Source organism: Phyllobates terribilis, unplaced genomic scaffold (genome assembly GCF_046119375.1).
Source record: "Phyllobates terribilis strain yellow unplaced genomic scaffold, ASM4611937v1 Scaffold_116__1_contigs__length_5312468, whole genome shotgun sequence".
Taxonomy (NCBI): Eukaryota; Metazoa; Chordata; class Amphibia; order Anura; family Dendrobatidae; genus Phyllobates; species Phyllobates terribilis.
The window spans coordinates 217,761-243,580 of record NW_027362876.1 but is presented as its reverse complement, the minus strand read 5'-3'; the positions used below and the strand labels follow the sequence as shown (position 1 = coordinate 243,580).

The 25,820-nt window shown below is 47.0% G+C and overlaps 2 protein-coding genes across 2 annotated transcripts in view; both read right to left on the bottom strand.

Annotated features, from left to right (window-relative positions):
- Window positions 1-14,261, bottom strand: part of LOC141201469 (uncharacterized) — a 31,794-nt gene extending 17,533 nt beyond the window's left edge. Inside the window, exon 1 of the mRNA XM_073663462.1 lies at window positions 14,140-14,261. The gene's annotated coding sequence lies outside the window, so the exon portion shown is untranslated. The remainder of the gene's footprint in view (window positions 1-14,139) is intronic.
- Window positions 1-22,825, bottom strand: part of LOC141201463 (uncharacterized) — a 458,636-nt gene extending 435,811 nt beyond the window's left edge. Inside the window, exon 1 of the mRNA XM_073663454.1 lies at window positions 22,382-22,825. The gene's annotated coding sequence lies outside the window, so the exon portion shown is untranslated. The remainder of the gene's footprint in view (window positions 1-22,381) is intronic.
- Window positions 22,826-25,820: the final 2,995 nt, after the last annotated feature.

Sequence of the window (25,820 nt, the reverse complement as noted above, 5' to 3'; positions counted from 1 at the left end):
GCTCATCTGTAATAATACCAGCCCATAGCATTGCCCAACTCCATCTCGCTGGCGTCTGAGTTGAAGTCTAGGTCTGTGCCCATTAATGATCCAGCCATGGGCCCATCCATCTGCTCCGTTGAGAGTCACTCTCATCAGTCCATAAAACCTTTAAAAAAAATCTTTTTTCAGCTTTCTTTTGGTTAAGTCTTGATGTTTGCACTTGTGTCTTGTTGGTGGTGATTGATATTCAGCCTCGGCCTTGTCTCTGAGCACTGAACACCTAGTTCTTCTGGGCCTCCAGGGAGGCTGCGATTCTGGAATACGACAGCACTGGAGGATAATATCTTCCTGGTCGCTTCACATTTGAGTCTTCTGAAATCTTTTGCAGTTAATGTTATTCTGTATATATTTTTTGCAACCCTGTAGACTTTTGAAGTTTCTGTGGTCACTCCCCAATATCTGAGCAATTTAAGGAGTGTTGCATCCCTCTGTAAGACTTTTAACCATTTTTGACTTTTTAGAGTCAGTTAAAACTCTTTTTGGCCCATTTTGTCTGAGGACAAGTGTTATGCACACGCCCGGGCTAAGCGGCGTGTGCGTGTGATTGGTAGTGATTCCACTGGACCGTGCCGGAGAGTGAATGCCTGGAGGGGCGTGACTAAGTATTCACCCGATCCGACCAGGGTCGCACGACGGCATACGACGCCAGTGCACCAAGGAGGAACCGAGCAGAGGGACCAGGTGCTACTCCAGGACAGACCCCGGACACGGCTGTTGACCCACACAGGGGAATACAGGAACAGGCTGGTAGGCTGGCACACAGACTGGTGGGTATAGGCAGGCACGACTGATATGCAGGCAGGCGGGTATGCAGGCAGGGGGGTAAAGGCAAGCACAGCTAGAGTGCAGACAGGAAGGCACTAGCAGGTAGGAACACAGGCGGGATAGGACCCAGTACACACCGGGACACAGGAACAATACAGGCAAAGGGGTACAGGCAAGCACGGCTAGAGTGCAGACAAGGCTGAGCAGGGAGGACAGGGCTCTGTTCACACGGAACAGACAGGAAGGGAAAGGCAGAGCCAGACACCCACAGGGTACTTGCAGTGAAGTAGCGAGTGGACCACAAACTCACAAACGGGAGTACAGAGACAACAGGCAGGAGTTAGGTACGAGTTCAGACTCTGCAGAAAAAGGAAGGGAACGGACATAGAAGCAAAACAGGTAAAGGATAGGAGAGAGTTCAGACTGGAACTGAGTGTATGGAGGAGACCGACACTGCAGCGGGATACAGGAGCGGGTCTGGGAATACGGCCCCCAGAGAGGCGGGACGAACAGGCAAGGAGCGTGTTCAGACAGGACAGACCAGACACAGGAGCGGGTCTAGGAAATCGGCCACTAGAAGGCGGAACGAACAGGCAAGGAGCGTGTTCAGACAGGACAGACCAGACACAGGAGCGGGTCTAGGAAAACGGCCACTAGAAGGCGAGAGGAACAGGCTAGGAGCGAGTACAGACAGGTCAGACAAGATACAGGAACGGGTCTAGGTAATCGGCCCCTAGAAGGCAGGAGGAACAGGCTAGGAGCGTGTTCAGACAGGACAGACAAGAGAACACAGAAAGGACTCAGTTCAGACACGGGAGCTGATACCGCAAAGCAGGAGACATACAGGACTCAGTTCAGACACGGGAACTGATACAAAAAGCAGGAGACATACAGGACTTAGTTCAGACACGGGAACTAATACCGCAAAGCAGGAGACATACAGGACTAAGTTCAGACAGGCCTGGAAATAAGCCTCCAGGAAAGGCGGACAGGGAAACAAAGACGGGACCTGGCACCTTCAGAGTGCAAGCACACACTGAAAGAAACACATATGCTCAGGCAGGGATAGAAGGGAGCTGCTGAGCTATATACCAAGAGACAGACAGCGATAGGCTGAGGACGCACAAGGGGTGTGACCCACAGCAGGTACAAAAGGCAGGAAGTGATCGGGCGCCGCCCTTAAGCAGCAGAAACAGACACAGACACAAACAAGACAGCATGGAGGGAAGCCAGAGAGACATTCTGGACAGGAGATCAAGTGCGCGCTCCTGCACAGTGGGAGATGGACCACTATGCAAGGACGCCGCCAGGTATGTTACAGTACCTCCCCCCTTACGCCCCCTCTTCTTCAGGCCTGCCAGAATCTTCCGCAGGGAATTCGAGGACCAGTCGTTCACTGGGTTGGAGGGGGACAGAGACTTGAGGGTAATCTCTGCTTCGAGGTACATCTTGTCAAGCTCACAGGAAGAAAAAGACGGGTTATCAGGTACAAGAAATAGGAAAGTCTCTGTCCATTCACCACCAGGTGGCACCCCGAAGGGTTCTAAACACAACTGGAGGTCCTCCGCCTGGTCGGAGGGGTGTAGAGACTCGGGAGTAACTTCTGCTTCGGAGAACACTAGGTCGGACTCACTGGAGGAAGCAGGCGAAGTATCAGGTACAGGAAATAGGAAAGTCTCTGTCCATTCACCACCAGGTGGCACCCCGAAGGGTTCTAAACACAACTGGAGGTCCTCCGCCTGGTCGGAGGGGTGTAGAGACTCGGGAGTAACTTCTGCTTCGGAGAACACTAGGTCGGACTCACTGGAGGAAGCAGGCGAGGTATCAGGTACAGGAAATAGGAAAGTCTCTGTCCATTCACCACCAGGTGGCACCCCGAAGGGTTCTAAACACAACTGGAGGTCCTCCGCCTGGTCGGAGGGGTGTAGAGACTCGGGAGTAACCTCTGCTCCAGAGTACACTAGGTTGGACTCACTGGAGGAAGCAGGCGAGGTATCAGGTACAGGAAATAGGAAAGTCTCAGTCCATTCACCACCAGGTGGCACCCCGAAGGGTTCTAAACACAACTGGAGGTCCTCCGCCTGGTCGGAGGGGTGTAGAGACTCGGGAGTAACCTCTGCTTCGGAGTACACCAGGTTGGACTCACTGGACGAAGCGAGCGAGGTATCAGGTACAGAGTATAGGAGAGTCTCTGTCCTTTCGTTACCAGGTAGCACCCCGAAGGGTTCAGGAGGTCTCAGGGAGGACAGACCCAGGCGTGACTGCTTGCCTCTAAGTCGAGCACGTCTGGACTGCCTCTTGAGGTTGGGAGAAGTATTCCGGAAAGCGTAGTCACCCTGTGAGGATTCTGGGTGGGCAGTAGTCTCATTGGGCTGGAGAACTATTACGCTACCCACACACATTACCCATTGGGGCTGCTCCGGGATATTGGGAAGTGAAGCTTCAGCAGGAGCCTCCGGGTTAGGATCATCGAAGACCATTAGAAAGGCCACCAGGAAGGCCATTAGGTCCCGGAGGATCGGATCCTGTGTCTCATATAGGGGGTTGATCCATTCCAAGGCATCCCCCGCCAGGTAAGACATAATAAAGGCCACTTTAGCCCAATCGGAAGGAAAATAAAGAGGGTAGGCCTTAAAGTGTAGCATGCATTGCTCCACAAATGCACGACACTGTTTTGGATCCCCATAGTAACGTGGCGGATCCGCAGGAACGAGAGCTGATAGATCCATCTGGACGAGTGCGCAATTCGCCTGGAACTCAGCTAAAAGGAAAAAAAATATATTTATTTATTTCACTGCATGTATTCGCTGGAAAAAACTTCTCAGAGAGCGAAGGCCGTGGGGCTCAACGGGAACCATGGCCTGTGCATGCTGTTATGCACACGCCCGGGCTAGAGCGGCGTGTGCATGTGATTGGTAGTGATTCCACTGGACCGTGCCGGAGAGTGAATGCCTGGAGGGGCGTGACTAAGTATTCACCCGATCCGACCAGGGTCGCACGACGGCATACGACGCCAGTGCACCAAGGAGGAACCGAGCAGAGGGACCAGGTGCTACTCCAGGACAGACCCCGGACACGGCTGTTGACCCACACAGGGGAATACAGGAACAGGCTGGTAGGCTGGCACACAGACTGGTGGGTATAGGCAGGCACGACTGATATGCAGGCAGGCGGGTATGCAGGCAGGGGGGTAAAGGCAAGCACAGCTAGAGTGCAGACAGGAAGGCACTAGCAGGTAGGAACACAGGCGGGATAGGACCCAGTACACACCGGGACACAGGAACAATACAGGCAAAGGGGTACAGGCAAGCACGGCTAGAGTGCAGACAAGGCTGAGCAGGGAGGACAGGGCTCTGTTCACACGGAACAGACAGGAAGGGAAAGGCAGAGCCAGACACCCACAGGGTACTTGCAGTGAAGTAGCGAGTGGACCACAAACTCACAAACGGGAGTACAGAGACAACAGGCAGGAGTTAGGTACGAGTTCAGACTCTGCAGAAAAAGGAAGGGAACGGACATAGAAGCAAAACAGGTAAAGGATAGGAGAGAGTTCAGACTGGAACTGAGTGTATGGAGGAGACCGACACTGCAGCGGGATACAGGAGCGGGTCTGGGAATACGGCCCCCAGAGAGGCGGGACGAACAGGCAAGGAGCGTGTTCAGACAGGACAGACCAGACACAGGAGCGGGTCTAGGAAATCGGCCACTAGAAGGCGGAACGAACAGGCAAGGAGCGTGTTCAGACAGGACAGACCAGACACAGGAGCGGGTCTAGGAAAACGGCCACTAGAAGGCGAGAGGAACAGGCTAGGAGCGAGTACAGACAGGTCAGACAAGATACAGGAACGGGTCTAGGTAATCGGCCCCTAGAAGGCAGGAGGAACAGGCTAGGAGCGTGTTCAGACAGGACAGACAAGAGAACACAGAAAGGACTCAGTTCAGACACGGGAGCTGATACCGCAAAGCAGGAGACATACAGGACTCAGTTCAGACACGGGAACTGATACAAAAAGCAGGAGACATACAGGACTTAGTTCAGACACGGGAACTAATACCGCAAAGCAGGAGACATACAGGACTAAGTTCAGACAGGCCTGGAAATAAGCCTCCAGGAAAGGCGGACAGGGAAACAAAGACGGGACCTGGCACCTTCAGAGTGCAAGCACACACTGAAAGAAACACATATGCTCAGGCAGGGATAGAAGGGAGCTGCTGAGCTATATACCAAGAGACAGACAGCGATAGGCTGAGGACGCACAAGGGGTGTGACCCACAGCAGGTACAAAAGGCAGGAAGTGATCGGGCGCCGCCCTTAAGCAGCAGAAACAGACACAGACACAAACAAGACAGCATGGAGGGAAGCCAGAGAGACATTCTGGACAGGAGATCAAGTGCGCGCTCCTGCACAGTGGGAGATGGACCACTATGCAAGGACGCCGCCAGGTATGTTACAACAAGAAGCTGTCCAATAATTCCCCCCCCCTGATAAAGGGTGTCAATATCCATAGGCCACACACCCCTCATTACACAAATACACATCACCCGATCTACTTTATTTTTCAGACTATAAGACGCACCGGACCATCAGATGCACCTAGGTTTTAGAGGAGGAAAATAGAAAAAAAAATTTAAGCCAAAAATGTGGTCATGATGCCCTGTTAAGGGGGAGGGGGTCTACTGCTGACACTGTTATAGGGGTATTGTCCCCTAATTCTGTTAATATGCCCCATCCTGGTATATATGACCCCTTTTCCCTGTTATATGTGGCCCTCATCCCCATCCTGATATGCATGGCCCCCTCTTCCCTCTTCCTGGTATGTATGGCACCCTTCATTCTGGTATGTATGGCCCCCCTCACACCCATCCTGGCATGACAGGAGGAGGCCTGACAGGAAGTGGTGGAGGCGGAGCCTGCCGTGTGCTGCAAGAGTTGTGCTGTGTGTGGAGAGAGCTCCTGGGAAGGGAGGAGAGCCAGGCGGAGGTGACCGAGCGGACCGGGAGGACCAGTAGGAGGCGACCGGAGGGACGAGCGCAAGAGAGCGCTGTGGCAGCGTGCAGTGCCGGCCAGCGGAGGGTGCCAGGTGGTGGTGACCAGGAGGTGATCAGGAGGACCGGTAAGAGGCGACCGGAGGGAAAAGCGCGCTGTGATAGCGTGCAGCGTCCCTAGAGGAGGTGAGTGAGGGGCAGGAGGCCGCGATAAGCGGCCCTACTGAACCCAAGTGTGTACTGTACTGTATTGTATTTGTATCTGTATTGTAATTGTATTGTATTCCCTAGTCCATATTTAATTGATTACCCCCCCGTCCATATTTAAATTGATTCCCCTGAACACCCCGTCCATATTTAACTGATCCCTCTGACCACATTAAATTGACCCCCCGTCCTCATTTAATTGATCCCCGACCACCCCCCGTCCATATTAAAGTGATCCCCCTGACCACATTTAAATGATTGACCCCCCCAGCCCATAATTGATTGATCCCCCTTGTCCTATTTAATAGATTCCCCTTGTCCACTTTTACTCATCCCCAGTCCCTATCTATTTGCCTTATCCCCCACCATATTTAATTAACCCCTGTCCATAATTAATTGATTGATTCCCCAGACCACAATTAATTATTTCCCCAGTCCATATTTATTGATATTATTGATACTTATTGATCCCCAGTCCTTAGTTAATTGACCCACCGTCCATACCTATTTATTTGCTTTACCCCCCATCCTATTTAATTAAACCCCCTGTCCATAATTAATTGATTGATTCCCTAGTCCACAATTAATTATTTCCCCAGTTCATACTTATTGATCCCAGTCCATAGTTAATTGACACACCGTCCATACTTAATTAATCCACCTGACCCACTCAGCTGATCCCCCGTCCATACTTAATTGATACTTAATTGATCCCCCGTCCATACTTAACTGATCCCGCGCCGATATCTAATCGATACACTTGCACATCCCTAATTGATCCCCGTCCATACACCTATATATAAATAATTGTGTTTTGTACTTGTACATATATACTGACTGTATCCCCATATTTAGAATGACGTCCATGTTGGCCGGAGCCGTGCAGTGTACATCTTGCGCAATGTATGCATTCCCTGAGCTACCGCTCAGGGATCCATACTGCTGCGAGAGATGTGAGCATATCGTGCACTTGGAAGCCCAAATCCTGGATCTAAGTGCTCAGATAGCGGTACTGAGGAGCATCGACAACATGGAACGGAGTTTGCTGCTCACCGAGCAGACACTCAATGGGTCAACACTGGGGGTGGAGCTTAGTGGGGAAGCGCAGGCTGAACAGGCAGGGAGCTGGATAACAGTTAGGAGGGATAGAGGGAAGAAGTATAGGAAGGCTGGTTCAGAACCGGCATTATTGGAGCACGACAGATCCTCTGACCGCCGGGGGAGTGTATGCTCCAGTAATGAGGGGGAGGGGGGAAGTGTAGGGCAGGCTAGACAGGTCCTGGTAGTGGGTGACTCTATTATTAGGGGGACAGACAGGGCAATCTGTCACAAAGACCGGGATCGCCGAACGGTGTGCTGCCTCCCTGGCGCTCGAGTCCGGCACATCGCGGATCGGGTTGACAGGTTACTGGGTGGGGCTGGCGAAGACCCAGCGGTCATGGTCCACATTGGCACCAATGACAAAGTGAGTGGTAGATGGAGGGTCCTTAAAAATGATTTCAGGGATCTAGGTAGGAAGCTTAGGGCAAGGACCTCCAAGGTAGTTTTCTCAGAAATACTACCAATCCCGCGAGCCACACAGGAGCGCCAACGGGAGGTTAGGGAGGTGAATAAGTGGCTAAAGAGTTGGTGCAAGGCAGAAGGGTTTGGGTTCATGGAGAACTGGGCCGACTTCGCTGTCGGCTACAGGCTCTACCGTAGGGACGGGCTGCACCTCAATGGGGAGGGTGCAGCGGTGCTGGGGAAGAAGATGGCTAATAGGTTGGAGGAGTTTTTAAACTAGAGACGGGGGGGGGAAACCAAGGAAATAGGTGGGATGTGAGGCAAGCAAGGGGGAAGGGGAGAAGTGAATATAATGAGGGTGGAGAGGGGGGTGGGGATAGTACAGTTAGATCGTTAGAGAAGAATAGGATGCTAAATAACCCCAAAGTTTTATCTTGCATGCTGACCAACGCAAGAAGCCTGACCAATAAGGCGGATGAGCTGCGGGCGCTTATATCGGAGGAGAGGTATGACATCGTAGGTATAACAGAGACTTGGCTAGACGATAGCTACGACTGGGCGGTAAATTTAACAGATTATAGTTTATTTAGAAGGGACCGGAAACAGGGGAAGGGCGGAGGAGTCTGCTTATATGTAAAGTCACGTCTAAAGCCCAGACTAAGGGAAGATATTGGAGAGGGAGAAGAGTGGGTCGAGTCCATGTGGGTAGAGATAGAGGGGGCAAAAAATAATAATAAAATATTACTGGGGGTCTGCTATAAGCCACCCAATATAACAGAGGAGAATGAGAAACTGCTATTAGGACAAATAGACAAAGTAGCAAAACATAATGAGGTGATTGTAATGGGGGATTTCAACTATCCGGATATTGACTGGGAAACAGAAACCTGTAGATCTCAGAAAGGAAAAAGGTTCTTGACAAATACTAAGGATAATTATCTCTCCCAACTAGTGCAGGAACCAACGAGAGGGAAGGCCGTGTTGGACTTAATATTGACTAATAGGCCTGATAGAATAACTGAGGTACAGATAGGGGGGCACCTAGGTAATAGCGATCATAATATTATCAATTTCAAAATGCCCTTCAGTAGGGTTGTCAATAAAGGAACAACAAAAACATTAAACTTTAGGAGGGCGAAGTTTGATCAGCTGAAAGAAAACCTTCAACTTATTGACTGGGACAAAGTTCTTAATCAAAGGAATACGAATAGTAAATGGGAAACCTTCAAAAGAATTCTGAATACTCAGTGCGAGAGATATATACCGTATGGGAATAAAAGGGCCAGAAATAAGAGGAAACCAATATGGTTGAACAAGAACGTAAAAGGGGCGTTAAATAGCAAAAAAGAGGCATTCAAGAGATTAAAACAGGAAAACAGTAAGGAGGCACTAATGTGTTACAAGGAAAAAACGAGAACCTGCAAAAAACAAATAAAAATAGCGAAGGAGGAAACAGAGAGACGTATTGCTAGGGAAAGTAGATCAAATCCCAAACTGTTCTTTACGTATATAAATAGTAAAAGGATTAAATCGGATAATATTGGACCGATAAAAAGTGATGAAGGCAAAATCATAGAGAAAGATGAGGATAAAGCTAATCTATTAAATAAATTTTTTTCGTCAACTTTCACAAAGGAAAAAGAACTAACAGGCGAAATGAGAAGTGACAAACTTAATCCTCCACTAAGTATGACAAATCTAACCCAAGCTGGGGTACAGAAACGCCTCAGTAACATTAAAATAAACAAATCACCAGGACCTGATGGCATACACCCACGGGTACTAAGGGAACTAAGTAATGTGATAGACAGACCGTTATATCTTATATTTAAGGACTCTGTTGAGACTGGGTCTGTGCCACTTGATTGGCGACAGGCGAATGTAGTGCCAATATTCAAAAAGGGAGCGAAAAGTGACGCCGGAAACTATCGGCCGGTGAGTCTGACGTCCGTTGTGGGCAAAATTTTTGAAGGCTTCATTAATGAGGCAATTACGGAGCATCTTGATGCTAATAATCTATTAACCCCGAACCAACATGGATTCATGAGGAATCGCTCCTGCCAAACAAACCTGATTGACTTCTACGAGGAGGTTAGCTCTCGAGTAGATCAGGGGGAACCAGTGGATGTCGTGTATCTCGACTTCTCAAAAGCGTTCGATAGCGTGCCACATAATAGGTTGGTATACAAAATGAGAATGATGGGGCTGGGGGAAAATGTCTGCAAGTGGGTAGCTAACTGGCTAAAGGATAGAAGGCAGAGGGTGGTTATAAATGGAATATACTCAGACTGGGTAAGCGTCACTAGTGGGGTACCACAGGGGTCTGTACTAGGCCCAATGTTATTTAATATCTTTATTAACGACATAGTCAACGGGATAAATAGTAAAATATCAATATTTGCAGATGACACAAAGTTATGTAAAACAATTAATACAAAAGAGGACAGTGCAGACCTACAGAGGGATTTGGATAAGCTGGGTAGGTGGAGCATTAAATGGCAAATGAGGTTTAACGAGGAGAAATGTAAGGTCATACATATGGGAAGGAAAAATGGAAGTCACCAGTACTCACTGAATGGGAAATCATTGGGGAATTCAGAGATGGAGAAGGACTTGGGCATCTTGATTGATAGCAAACTAAATTGGAGTGCCCAAAGTCAGGCGGCTGCTGTAAGGGCAAACAGGGTAATGGGATGTATCAGAAGAGGTATAGCTGCAAAGGAGGAGAACATTGTTCTTCCACTGTACAAAGCACTGGTCAGACCACACTTGGAATACTGTGCTCAGTTATGGGCCCCAATATATAGAAAGGATATAAATGAGCTTGAAAAGGTACAAAGGAGGGCAACAAAATTAATAAAGGGAATGGAGGGACTGCAATACCCAGAGAGGTTGGCAAAACTAGGACTATTCAGCCTGGAAAAGAGAAGGTTGAGGGGGGACATAATAAATGTGTACAAATATGTTAGGGGACAGTATAGAGATCTTGCCCGGGATTTGTTCAAAAGGAGGGATATTACGGTAACAAGAGGGCACTCACTAAGACTGGAAGAGAAAAGGTTTCAGCACCAGCATAGGAAGGGGTTCTTTACGGTAAGAGCAGTGAGAATATGGAATTCACTGAGTGAGGAGACGGTAATGTCAGATTCACTACACCAGTTCAAGCGGGGACTGGATGCATTTCTAGATACCAGGCAGATTTCAGCATATACTTAAAAATAAAATAAAATAGTAGGTTGATACAGGGATTTATTCTGACTGCTGGTTTCAGAGTCGGGAGGGAATTTTTCCTCAGATGAAGATTGGCCAAATCATTTGGGGTTTTTGCCCTCCTCTGGATCAACTTTAGCAATTACAGAACTAACAGGTCGAACTTGATGGACGCAAGTCTTTATTCGGCTTTACAAACTATGTTACTATGTATGGCACCTTCATCCCTCTTCTTCATATGTACGGTACCTTCATTCCTCTTCCTGGTATGTATGGCACTCGTCATCCCTGTGTGTATGGCCCCCTTCATCCCTGTATGTATGGACCTCTTCATCTCTGTATGTATGGCCCCGCTCATGCCTCATCCCTGTATGCATGGCCCCCCTTATGCCTCATCCCTGTATGCATGGCCCCCTTTATCCTTGCATGCATGGCCCCCTTCATCCCTGTATGTATGGCCCCCACATCCTGGTATGCTTGGCACCCCCTGATCTCCATCACGCTGCACAGAAAAAATAAACAATCATACTCACCTCCTCTCTCCTCCAGCGCTGTGTTCCGCTCTGTGCCGGAATAGTCACTGCTCCCCACGCTGGGACTGCGTGCGTGGGGAGCAGTGACCTTCATTCTCCCCAATAGCGCGCACGCTGTAGCCGTAGCACGGCTCCTGCTGTGCTCGGTTGTCAACATGCCCGCTATCAAAGTCCATTAATATTCACCACACCCATGGGATATTCACTGGGCGTGGGGAGCAGTGAATATTCATTTTCTTTAGTAGCGGCCACAGTGTAGGCTGCAGCAGGCGGCTGCTGCCTCCTGTGCCCCACTACTTCGCCACTCTCACTGTCGCTTCCCTCACAGCTACAGTATTTATGTATATCGGACTTTAAGACGCACCTCCGACTTATCTCCAAAATTTTGGAGGAAAAAAGGTGCGTCTTATAGTCCGAAAAATACAGTACTTCATCCAATAAGAAATGTTTATATAGCTTGCATTTGTAAAATTTGCATAAAAATGATCATATGGTCAAAATATTCACTGGCCTAATAATTGCGCACACAGTGTATGTTTCAAAGTGATCAAGAAAACTATTTTTTATTCTCAAATGCTATAAGCTATGGGTGCAATGTTCAGGAATCATCCTTCAATCCATAGAACGTGGACTCCACATCTCACCCCTGACAAAGCCAAAAAGTGAAAATAGTTGGGCAATAATCTGAAGCTTGTCTCCATTGTGATTATGATATGTTATAAGCAAGTTTAAATCTCTCAGTTATGTTAATGTGTATTAGGGGTGCACTGTTTTTTTTATGGTAATACAAAAAGAAATACTGGCATGGTGGCAACTAGCAGGGTGCAGTGCACGCTCAGGAGTTACAATAAATAAATGATTACAGCCATATCCTGTAGATTACATAAAAAGAGGAGAAGAACCATATTAGTGGTGTGGGCTGTGGGGCACTAAAACTATGGGGGTAACAAAGATGAGGATCATTACTGTATACGGCAATGAGAGGGGGGCTATTACTTTATAGGGCACTATAGATGGTTATAGCACTATGTGGAAGTGGGGACAAATGAGCAGGACAACTAAGGAGAGTAATGAAAAATATATATATGAAAAAGACAAAATATTAAAAAAACACACAAACAATAAATGTTTATATCATTCCCCTCCCCCCAAAGTAAATAGCAAAATGTAATACATTGAAAACATTATTCGGTATTGCCATGCACGTAACTGCCTGAATTAATAACATTTTGAAATATTTTTTCCCATGTGGTATAAATTGAAACACTAGGAATAATGTTTTTTGATCACTTCAATTCCACATAAAAATGTAATAAAAAGCTATTAAAATGTCATATTTCCTCCAAAATTGTATCAGCAAAAGCGAAGAAAACAAGAAATAATCATTGAAACCGGGCCATCGATGGAAGAATGAAAATAGTTACAGGTCTCAGAAAATGGCGACATGAAAAAATTGTTAGATACTAAATTTTCAGCCCTGGTGACATCATACCTGTAGCGCATTAGACCGCTGCAGTCAACCACTGATCTCAGAACTGATGACTATTTATTCAGTATGACTCGTTGAGCTCAGTGACTGGCTGCAGTTGTCACACACGCTAAAGACATGACATCACCACTGCAGCCTATAAAGAAGACCCGAGCAGCAGCAGAGAGCCGGCGCTGGAGCAGGGGAAGGTGAGTAATGCTGATTGTAGTATTTGTTACACAGACTTGTAGATTGTGTACAGAACACTGAAAGGGGAATCCTCTTCTATGATACTCCTCTCTGCTGTTAGTCCAGGGCACATTGTGATGTTCAAAGTTATAATGAGCTTTAGCCTGAGGACAGACAGGAATAATTATGAGATGGCCACATCATGCTGAGGACTTTGCCACACACTTCAAAATAAAGATCTACCAATTAAGGCAAGTCTTTATTTTCCCACCACCACAACCCCTTCGTGTACCAGACCAATTCCCTTTTCCTATTACCTCCCTCTCCAACATCATTGAAGGACAGCTTACTCGCCTCCTCTACAAATCACACCTCACCACTTGTGCACTCGACCCCATCCCACCTCCTCCCCAACCTCACTACCCCACTTATCCCGGCCCTAACCCACCTCTTCTACCTATCAATATTCTGGTACCTTCCTTTCTGCTTTCAAACATGCCACAATCATGCCTGCCCTCAAAAAACCATCCCTCGACCCGCCCGCTATGTCAAACTATCGCCCCATATCGCTGCTACCATTCGCTTCCAAACTCCTTCAGCAACATGTACACACTAAACTTTCTTCCCATCTCTCATCTAACTTGCTCTTCGACAACCTACAATCCGGCTTCAGCCCCCATCATTCCACTGAAACTGCCCTGACCAAAATTGCTAATGACTTACAGCCAAAGCTAACAGACAATTCTCCATACTCCTCCTTCTAGTCTGTCCTCTGCCTTCGACACAGTTGACCACTGCTTCCTACTACAGATCCTCTCTTCCTTTGGTGTCAAAAGACCTCGCCCCATCCTAGAAAGACTCATACCTTTCCAGCTGCACATTCAGCGTCTCCCACTCCCACACTACCTCCTCAGCCCACCCTCTCTGTTGGAGAGGCTCTGTCCTAGGAACCCTACTCTTCTTCATCTATACCCTTGGCCTGTGACAGCTCATAAATCCCATGGCTTCCAGCACCATCTGTACGCTGATGACACCCAGATCTACCTCTCTGGCCCAGACGTCACCTCTCTGCTGTCCAGAGTCCCGGAGTGTCCATCAGCCATATCCTCCTCCTTCTCCTCTCGCTTCCTCAAGCTCAACGGTGATAATAATGTGTGTACAGCGCTGCGGAGTATAGAGGCGATATAGAAGGGAGAGGAATATCCCGATAGAGAGTAATGGGGAATCTCCACATACCTCCACCTGCAGAGTCGCCACCACATATATGGCTGTTCTGTGCGCACAGGACCTGTGATGAGGTCACAGGAGGGGAGGAGTCAGGGGTCACATGATCAGGGGCCTCAGTGGGTGCAGGACTCTGCTGTGCTGGATTATGGGTGGGTTCTGTGTCCCCCCAGTTTGCAGATAATTACAGATTGTTCTCAGTGGGAAACAAGATGATCCTCGAGTTCTGATGTCTTTAATGGCTGACGGAGATAATGATGTCACCAGCGAGCTGCTGTCAGACATCTTAGGTGTCACCAGTCCATGACCAGAGTCCCTTATCTATTATCTATCTATCATCAATCTATTATCTATCTATTATCTATCATCTATCCATTATGTATCTATTATCTATCTATCTATTATCTATCATCTATCCATTATGTATCTATTATCTATCTATCTATTATCTATCATCTATCCATTATGTATCTATTATCTATCTATCTATTATCTATCATCTATCCATTATGTATCTATTATCTATCTATCATCTATCTATTATCTATCTATTATCTATTTATTATCTATTATCTATCTATCATCTATTATCTATCTATCATCCATCTATCATCTATCTATTATCTATATATTAATCATTTATCTATTATCTATCATCTATCAATTATCTATCTATTATTTATCTATCATCTATTTATCATCTATTATCTATCATATATCTATCCATATATCTATCTATAATCTATCATCTATTTATCATTTCTCTATTATCTATCTATCATCTATCTATTTATCATCTATTACCTATCAGCTATTATCTATATTTATTTATCATCTATTACTTATCATCTATCTATTTATCATCCATTACCTATCATCTATCTATTTGTCATCTATCTATTACCTATCATCGATCTATTATCTCTCTATCAACTATGTATTTATCATATATTTATTATCTATCATCTATATATTATATATCTATTATCTATCGTCTATCTATTTTCTATCTACGAGGGTCAGTCAGTAAGTAATGCCTATTTTTTCTCTCCTTTTAATTGCCAAGAAATTCAAATGCAATTACATAGGTTGAAAACCACAACATTAACGAATAATGTATCACTTTTCAATATAATCTCCATCCATTTCCACAGTCTTTTTCCACCGTTTAACAAGGGCATGTATTACAGCATGGTAAAAAGAATTCTTGGGACCCACCGTGCACAAACTTTTCTGTATCCCAGTTGTCCAATAATTGTCATCACACTGCCGTTACTGAGGCAGATAATGCCACACAATTCATCTGCCGTCACCCGGCGGTCACCACGAATGATGTCATCGACTCGCTGAATGTTGCTTGGAGTCACTGCGGTTATTGGCCTGCCACTCCGCATTTTGTCAGCCAACGGTGATGGCCCTTCAGCTGTGTTACAGCGACGAACCCATCGTCTAACAGTACTGACATCCACTGCTGCATCACCGGACACATTTTTCAGTCTCTCATGAATTCGAATGGGCGTTTCACCTTCTGCATGCAAGAATTCAATCACAGAACGTTGTCTAATACGAACATCGATGTCAGCTATTTTGCAAACAGATACAGTCCTGCCACCTGTTTGTGCAATTGCAATTGCTGTGGATTGGAGAAGAAGGTTTGAGGAATTGTGCCAAATTTGAATATTTAACATAACTACCTTATTTAAGGAGAAAAAAAATAGGAGGCATTACTTATTGACTGACCCTCGTATCATCTATCCATTTATCTATCATCTATCCATATATCTATCTATTATCTATCTATTATCTATCATCTATCTGTTATCTATTTATCATTTATCTATCTATTATCTATCATATACAGTACAGACCAAAAGTTTGGACACACCTTCTCATTTAAAGATTTTTCTGTATTTTCATGACTATGAAAATTGTACATTCACACTGAAGGCATCAAGACTATGAATTAACACATGTGGAATTATATACTTAACAAAAAAATGTGAAACAACTGAAAATATGTCTTATATTCTAGGTTCTTCAAAGCAGCCACCTTTTGCTTTGATGACTGCTTTGCACACTCTTGGCATTCTCTTGATGAGCTTCAAGAGGTAGTCACCGGAAATGGTCTTCCAACAATCTTGAAGGAGTTCCCAGAGAGGCTTAGCACTTGTTGGCCCTTTTACCTTCACTCTGCAGTCCAGCTCACCCCAAACCATCTCGATTGGGTTCAGGTCTGGTGACTGTGGAGGCCAGGTCATCTGGCGTAGCACCCCATCACTCTCCTTCTTGGTCAAATAGCCCTTACACAGCCTGGAGGTGTGTTTGGGGTCATTGTCCTGTTGAAAAATAAATGATGGTCCAACTAAACGTAAACCGGATGGAATAGCATGCCGCTGCAAGATGCTGTGGTAGCCATGCTGGTTCAGTATGCCTTCAATTTTGAATAAATCCCCAAAAGTGTCACCAGCAAAGCACCCCCACACCATCTCCTCCATGCTTCACGGTGGGAACCAGGCATGTAGAGTCCATCCGTTCACCTTTTCTGCGTCGCACAAAGACACGGTGGTTGGAACCAAAGATCTCAAATTTGGACTCATCAGACCAAAGCACAGATTTCCACTGATCTAATGTCCATTCCTTGTGTTATTTAGCCCAAACAAGTCTCTTCTGCTTGTTGCCTGTCCTTAGAAGTGGTTTCCTAGCAGCTATTTTACTATGAAGGCCTGCTACACAAAGTCTCCTCTTAACAGTTGTTGAAGAGATGTGTCTGCTGCTAGAACTCTGTGTGGCATTGACCTGGTCTCTAATCTGAGCTGCTGTTAACCTGCAATTTCTGAGGCTGGTGACTCGGATAAACTTATCCTCAGAAGCAGAGGTGATTCTTGGTCTTCCGTTCCTGGGGCGATCCTCATGTGAGCCAGTTTCTTGGTAATGCTTGATGGATTTTGCAACTGCACTTGGGGACACTTTCAAAGTTCTCCCAATTTTTCGGACTGACTGACCTTCATTTCTTAAAGTAATGATGGCCACTCGTTTTTCTTTACTTAGCTGCTTTTTTCTTGCCATAATACAAATTCTAACAGTCTATTCAGTAGGACTATCAGTTGTGTATCCACCAGACTTCTGCACAACACAACTGATGGTCCCAACCCCATTTATAAGGCAAGAAATCCCACTTATTAAACCTGACAGGGCACACTTGTGAAGTGAAAACCATTTCCGGTGACTACCTCTTGAAGCTCATCAAGAGAATGCCAAGAGAATGCCAAGAGTGTGCAAAGCAGTCATCAAAGCAAAAGGTGGCTACTTTGAAGAACCTAGAATATAAGACATATTTTCAGTTGTTTCACACATTTTTGTTAAGTATATAATTCCACATGTGTTAATTCATAGTTTTGATGCCTTCAGTGTGAATACAATTTTCATAGTCATGAAAATATAGAAAAATCTTTAAATCAGAAGGTGTGTCCAAACTTTTGGTCTGTACTGTATCTATGTAGTGATATTGTGCAACAGGTGGGATATTTTTGCTCTTAGATCTTAAATTTGAAAAAGGAGGACTGGGTGAGTCAGAAGTCATTGAGTAAGCTTCCAGGTCTTCTAATGTATTGCCTCTTCCTCCTTCTCCTTCATCAATATGGGTTCTAATGATTTAACCCCTTGCCAACGTGGTACGAACTAATATGCACCATGTCGGTACCCCCGGTTCAGCAAGGGCTCAGGCGCTGAGCCTGAACTGAACCGGGCACATGTCAGCTGATCTATACAGCTGAAATGTGCCCGCAACATGTCACCCGCGGCTGTTAACCAGTTAAATGCCGCTGTCAATCTCTGACAGCGGCATTTAACATCTTCGCGCCAGAAGTGGGGCATTAGCCCCGCCCATCAGTGACGCTGTCACATGATCGTGGGTCACCAATGGGTTGGCATGACAACCTGTGGTCTGCAGCAGACCCCTGTGGTTGTCATGTCAAGATTACTATGAGTGCCGCCCAGTGGTCAGCACTCATAGCCAGTGAGCATTTCTGCTACATACAGATGATCTGCTCATCGCCTGTATGAAGCAGAGCCGATCAGGCAAGTGCTGCTTCTAGTCTCCCATGGACTATTGAAGCATGCAAAAAATAAAAAAAAATGTTTTTAAAAATATTAAAAAAATAAAAAATATATAAAAGTTGAAATCACCCCCTTTCGCCCCATTAAATATAAAACAATAAAAAACAACAACACATATTTGGTATAGTCGCATTCAGAATCGCCTGATCTATCAATCTAAAAAAAGAATTAATTTGATCGGTAAACGGCGGAACGAGAAAAAAAATTCTAAACTCCAAAATTATGTTTTTTTGGTCGCCGCAATGACTCGCCCCCTGGGCCATGGGGCACGCTGAACCGGGCAATAGGGAGACGCTGGGAGTAGTAGTGGCGGCCCGGTCCCGCGGCTCAGGGTGGTCAGACCAATGGCAGTCTGTTACTGTACTTTAGATAATGTCCGACTACGCCACCCGTGGATTGCGGTTATTAGGAACCGCCGCTGCATGCAGACCGCTGGGGCTGATGAGGTGTGCAGCTGGGGTAGTGTGACTCCCCACGGGAAGAGTGCGGCCCCAGGGCAGTGTAGTGGATGGTGGGAGTGATGGTGGTGAGAGTCCCAGTACCGGTAGTGCCGGAGGAGCGAAAAAGCACACAGACAACGTACTGCAGTCCAGGGTCTTTACTCACGGTTAATATCCAAGTCACTTCTGCAGGGAATGACTGCCCGAGCCGTGCTGCGTCCACCAGGTGAGGGGCTCGGTCAACTCCCAGGCAGTTTAGGAGCATGGCACAGGACCCCCTTTAATCCTTTCTCTGGCCTGCCTCACCAGTGACCCACTTTTGTCCAGCTGCCGCGGACTTGTGCGGGTAAACGTGGGCCCCGTCCTCCGCTGTCCTATATGGTGCCTTCCTAGCAGGTTTGATGAGGTGTCGCACCAATAAATGATCACGACGACCGGTCTTTGGCTGAGGGTAGTTTCTCCTCCACGAACTTGGGATCCGGTACCCTTAATCTGCCTGACCCTTCACCCTGGATTCTCGTGGGTTCTTAGGGTCCCTTCCACCTTCTTGTTCCTGAGCCCTTCTGTTTCTCTCTCTCTTCTCCTTCTTTCCTGTTCTGTCTTCTCCTCCTTCCCTTGGCCTCTTCTCCAGGCCCACTTCTCCTTCTCCTCTCAGGCTCCGGCCTCTTCTCTAGGCCTGCCTCTGGAGCAGCACTCAGCCTGAGCTGCTGCTCCCTGTCAGCTCTCCTCTCCTCACAGACTGAACACTGTTCTAAGATGGTGCCCACCTTTTATACCTCCCTCTGACCATGAGCCCAGGTGACCAGCAATCAATGAGCTCCTATCCACGCTCAGGAACCAACCCCTATCTGCCCCTACAGCACTGGGTGTTCCACCCCTCCCTCCCCACTCCAGCAGGGACATAGTCAGTCGTGCCTGCACTTCTGTCTAGTGGGAGCACCGTTGAGCTGTCCCTCGGAAATGGGGTGTGTGTGCTGTATGCAGCTAACTGAGCCCTGGTCCATACTCCATCCTTACCCGGGAGTGGAATATCACACCTCTGGACTGAGGTGCAATACTCCTGTAGCGGCCGAACCCTCGGGGCGCTACAGCAACATTGCAATAAAATGCAATAACAAGCGATCAAAACATCGGATCTACCCCAAAATGGTAGATACGGCCACAGAACACGAAAAATGGAGACGCTACGGGTCTCGGAAAATGGAGACTTTTTTTTTAGCAAACTTTGGATTTTTTTTCACCACGTAAATAAAAAAGAACCTATACATGTTTGGTGTCTACGAACTCGTCATGACCTGGAGAATAATAATGCCAGGTCAGTTTTAGCATTCAGTGAATGTGGTAAAAAAAAACAACAACTGTGGTATTGCACTTTTTTTTCCAATTTCACCGTAATTAGATTTTTTTCCCCATTTTCCAGTACATGATATGATAAAACCAGTGATGGCATGCAAAAGTACAACTTGTCCCACAAAAAATAAGTCCTCACACGGCCATGTTGACAGAAAAATAAAAAACGCTATGGCCCTGGGAACAAGGGGAGCAAAAATGGAAAATGCAAAAATGGAAAATGATCAGGTCATCAAGGGGTTAATTGCATGATATTTATGCAAGGCCAGTTTACGGGCGAATAAGTTGACATCCTTCGTCCATACAAAGAGATCAAACCTTGGGGTTGGAGTAAATGACAGCCCTTTCCTTAGAAGTCCTATCTGTATGTCACTAAGTGAAAATCTGTAAATTATCATCATTACAGAGAGACCTATTATTACTTTCTATGTCTATTATTGCTCCCTAAAAAAGGGAAAGTCTGTCCAGTGAAGCCTATTGATGGCATTGTTGTTGTCATAGTCATGGGGGTTGCAGGTAAAGCTGTCGTTACTGACATTTGGGGGACAATTGGTGTTCCCGTTTACATCATATTTCCAAACACAGCAGGTATAGTGGGCTGAGCTTTCCACTCCCTGAGTTACTGGTTCTGTTCTCATAGTGGTTAATGGAGATGAAAATAAGCAGGAGAGGGGGATTCTGGAAAACAATTTTGAATTGTTCCACAAATTGTCCCCCCAATGATTTAGAGAGGGACAATTTCCTTTGTCTCCGATTCCTTTTATATCGGCTCTTTCTCTTCATTCCTAACCTAAAATCTCCCTGCCCACTGACAGAGCTATCAGACTCCGATAGATCAGTACCCGAAAGGTCAGTAAACCTGGGTCTTGTTGATCTTTGCCCTCTGCATTTATTTTTCTACACCTCTCCTGTCTCGAAGTCTTTCAGATCTCATATAAACTTCCCATGCTTCCTTTCTTTGAAGTCCCTATTAAATATTTCAAAATGTTTTTGTAATTTTAACTCCAAATTCACGAAATCAGGCTGTGAAGCAAACTGTAGAATTTCTCTCATCTCTTTCTCTAATTTTTGATTCATCAGTAACAGCAGGGGCGGACACAGACTGTAGTGGGCCCCTGTGCAAGAAATTTTGGGGGGCCCCCCCTGCCCTTCATAAGGCAACAAAGTTATGTAAACATAACCCCCCATGTGCATCTCTCACCCCCCCCATGTGCAGCTCTCATCCCACCCATGTGCAGCTCTCACCCCCCGTGCATCTCTCATCCCCCCCATGTGCATCTCTCATCCCCCCCCATGTGCATCTCTCATCCCCCCCCATGTGCATCTCTCATCCCCCCATGTGCATCTCTCACCCCCCCATGTGCATCTCTCACCCCCACCATGTGCATCTCTCACCCCCACCATGTGCATCTCTCACCCCCACCATGTGCATCTCTCACCCCCACCATGTGCATCTCTCACCCCCACCATGTGCATCTCTCACCCCCCCATGTGCATCTCTCACCCCCCCCATGTGCATCTCTCATCCCCCCCGTGCATCTCTCATCCCCCCCACTCCTAGTTAATTAATTGTATTTAAAAAAAATAAAACTTGTTATACTTACCCCCATGCAATCCCTGCAGAATCCTGGCGCTCGTCCACGTCGCTGCCACCGTTCTCCTGACGTTCGGCCATGTGACGGCGCCACATACATAGCCATCAGCTTTTGTTTTGGCCAAAAGATTTTTAAAGCCGCCACCACGATAAGGTAGACTCTTCTGGGCGGGCCCTACTCTAACCTATTAAAATTTTCTTAAAATATCCAATACTCTTTTTAGATATATTTTTATTTAGTTTTCTTTAAGGGAATGTGTCATATACATTTTTTTTTTAAATGACCAATAATACCACATACAGGGAATACCGCCACACCATGACCAGACCACATATTACCACAACATAGTGACCGAATAATACCACACAGAAGGGAGAAAAACTGCCACACCATGACCAGACCACATATTACCACTACATTACTAATATTACCACCACATTACTAATATTACCATAAGTGTCATTATACACGGGTGCTCTATACATGGTATGTATAATGTAAGTGTCCAGGTAATCTAGTGATCGCCAGTGAAATTATACACAGGAGCTCTGTATATAGTGTCAGTGTACAGGTAATACAGTGATCACCAGTGACATTATACACAGGAGCTCTGTATATAGTGTCAGTGTACAGGTAATACAGGGATCACCAGTGACATTATACACAGGAGCTCTGTATATAGTGTCAGTGTACAGGTAATACAGTGATCACCAGTGACATTATACACAGTGTACATGTAATAGACTGACTCACCGGTGACGTCTCTAGGTGAAGTCCTTCATCTTCGCTTTTCTCCTTCATCCAGCACAGACCGCCATCACATCTTCCAGCCAGGACTCGTCTCTGCATAAAATAACACAGTTATCTAGAGCACATTCCCCAACTTCTACATTACGCAGCTGAATACAGACGTGCATCCACCATCAATATATGGTTAGTTATTATGCAACCTACCATTCCAAATATAAATTGTAATCCACCACTGTGCCCCCATTAACTGTAAATAGGCACTTAATATATAATTTAATTAGAACCTCTACTCTTTCCGCCAATTTGTTACCAGTCACACTCCTGCATCCGCAACGCCCCCTACTCTATACTTCCTGCTCCCCGCATTCAATATTTACATGCACCCCCTGCCCCAATTCATTATATCATGTCCGTGCTCTCCCCACCCCATCATCATTTATCATTTACTCTCCCCCACCCCACATTCGTTATGTGCAGCTCATTATCCCCTACTCCCAATTCCCCCATGTGCAGCTCTCAAACCCCCCCATGTGCAGCTCTCACCCCCCCATGTGCACATCTCTCACCCCCTCCCCCACATGTGCCCCTCTCGTCCCCCTCCCCCACATGTGCCCCTCTCTCATCCCCCTCCACCACATGTGCACCTCTCTCATCCCCCTCCACCACATGTGCACCTCTCTCATCCCCCCCACATGTGCATCTCCCATCTCCCCCCCCACCACATGTGTATCTCCCATCCCCCCCCCACACATGTGCATCTCCCATCCCCCCCCACACATGTGCATCTCCCATCTCCCCCCCACACACATGTGCATCTCTCACCCCCCCATGTGCATCTCTCACCCCCCCCATGTGCATCTCTCATCCCCCCCGTGCATCTCTCATCCCCCCCACTCCTAGTTAATTAATTGTATTTTAAAAAAATAAAACTTGTTATACTTACCCCCATGCAATCCCTGCAGAATCCTGGCGCTCGTCCACGTCGCTGCCACCGTTCTCCTGACGTTCGGCCATGTGACGGCGCCACATACATAGCCATCAGCTTTTGTTTTGGCCAAAAGATTTTTAAAGCCGCCACCACGATAAGGTAGACTCTTCTGGGCGGGCCCTACTCTAACCTATTAAAATTTTCTTAAAATATCCAATACTCTTTTTAGATATATTTTTATTTAGTTTTCTTTAAGGGAATGTGTCATATACATTTTTTTTTTAAATGACCAATAATACCACATACAGGGAATACCGCCACACCATGACCAGACCACATATTACCACAACATAGTGACCGAATAATACCACACAGAAGGGAGAAAAACTGCCACACCATGACCAGACCACATATTACCACTACATTACTAATATTACCACCACATTACTAATATTACCATAAGTGTCATTATACACGGGTGCTCTATACATGGTATGTATAATGTAAGTGTCCAGGTAATCTAGTGATCGCCAGTGAAATTATACACAGGAGCTCTGTATATAGTGTCAGTGTACAGGTAATACAGTGATCACCAGTGACATTATACACAGGAGCTCTGTATATAGTGTCAGTGTACAGGTAATACAGGGATCACCAGTGACATTATACACAGGAGCTCTGTATATAGTGTCAGTGTACAGGTAATACAGTGATCACCAGTGACATTATACACAGTGTACATGTAATAGACTGACTCACCGGTGACGTCTCTAGGTGAAGTCCTTCATCTTCGCTTTTCTCCTTCATCCAGCACAGACCGCCATCACATCTTCCAGCCAGGACTCGTCTCTGCATAAAATAACACAGTTATCTAGAGCACATTCCCCAACTTCTACATTACGCAGCTGAATACAGACGTGCATCCACCATCAATATATGGTTAGTTATTATGCAACCTACCATTCCAAATATAAATTGTAATCCACCACTGTGCCCCCATTAACTGTAAATAGGCACTTAATATATAATTTAATTAGAACCTCTACTCTTTCCGCCAATTTGTTACCAGTCACACTCCTGCATCCGCAACGCCCCCTACTCTATACTTCCTGCTCCCCGCATTCAATATTTACATGCACCCCCTGCCCCAATTCATTATATCATGTCCGTGCTCTCCCCACCCCATCATCATTTATCATTTACTCTCCCCCACCCCACATTCGTTATGTGCAGCTCATTATCCCCTACTCCCAATTCCCCCATGTGCAGCTCTCAAACCCCCCCATGTGCAGCTCTCACCCCCCCATGTGCACATCTCTCACCCCCTCCCCCACATGTGCCCCTCTCGTCCCCCTCCCCCACATGTGCCCCTCTCTCATCCCCCTCCACCACATGTGCACCTCTCTCATCCCCCTCCACCACATGTGCACCTCTCTCATCCCCCCCACATGTGCATCTCCCATCCCCCCCCCCACCACATGTGTATCTCCCATCCCCCCCCCACACATGTGCATCTCCCATCCCCCCCCACACATGTGCATCTCCCATCTCCCCCCCACACACATGTGCATCTCCCATCTCCCCCCCACACACATGTGCATCTCCCATCTCCCCCCCACACACATGTGCATCTCCCATCTCCCCCCCACACACATGTGCATCTCCCATCCCCCCCCACACACATGTGCATCTCCCATCCCCCCCCCACACACATGTGCATCTCCCCCCCCCACACACATGTGCATCTCCCATCTCCCCCCCCACACACATGTGCATCTCCCATCTCCCCCCCCACACACATGTGCATCTCCCATCTCCCCCCCCACACACACACATGTGCATCTCCCATCTCCCCCCCCACACACACACATGTGCATCTCCCATCTCCCCCCCACACACACACACACACACACATGTGCATCTCCCATCTCTCCACTCCTAGTTAATTGTATTTTAAAAAAAATAAAACTTGTTATACTTACCCCCATGCGATCCCTGCAGAATCCTGGCGCTCGTCCAAATCGCTGACAGCAGGTTCTCCTGACTTCCGGCCATGTGACTGCACCGTCACATGACCGGAAGTCAGGGGAATCATGAAGGCGCTGCTGCAACAGCGCAGCTCAGCGCTGAAATGTCCCGGACCCGGCGCATAGCATGGGGCCGGGGGCCCCATGAGGAGAGAGACGCACAAGAGGGGGGCCCCCGAGGGGGCCCCTACCGGCCGGGCCCCATACTGGAGTCAGGGCAGTCATGCCCTGATGGCGGCCCTGCTGGAGGCTGGAGGGGCCCCCTCTCCCTCGGGGCCCCCGTTCAATGAACCGGCTGCACGGGCGGTAGTTCCGCCCCTGAGTAACAGGTTCTTCTCATATTCGAGAAGGTGATTAATCATCCGTAAGGAGCTGTCAGGAGATCTTCCCAACCTTTCATAAACGTCTCATCATCTCTATGTGCATCAGGAAGGACTGGGATTCTCAGACCCCCATATACGATTCTCCTCTGAAAATAAGTTTCAAA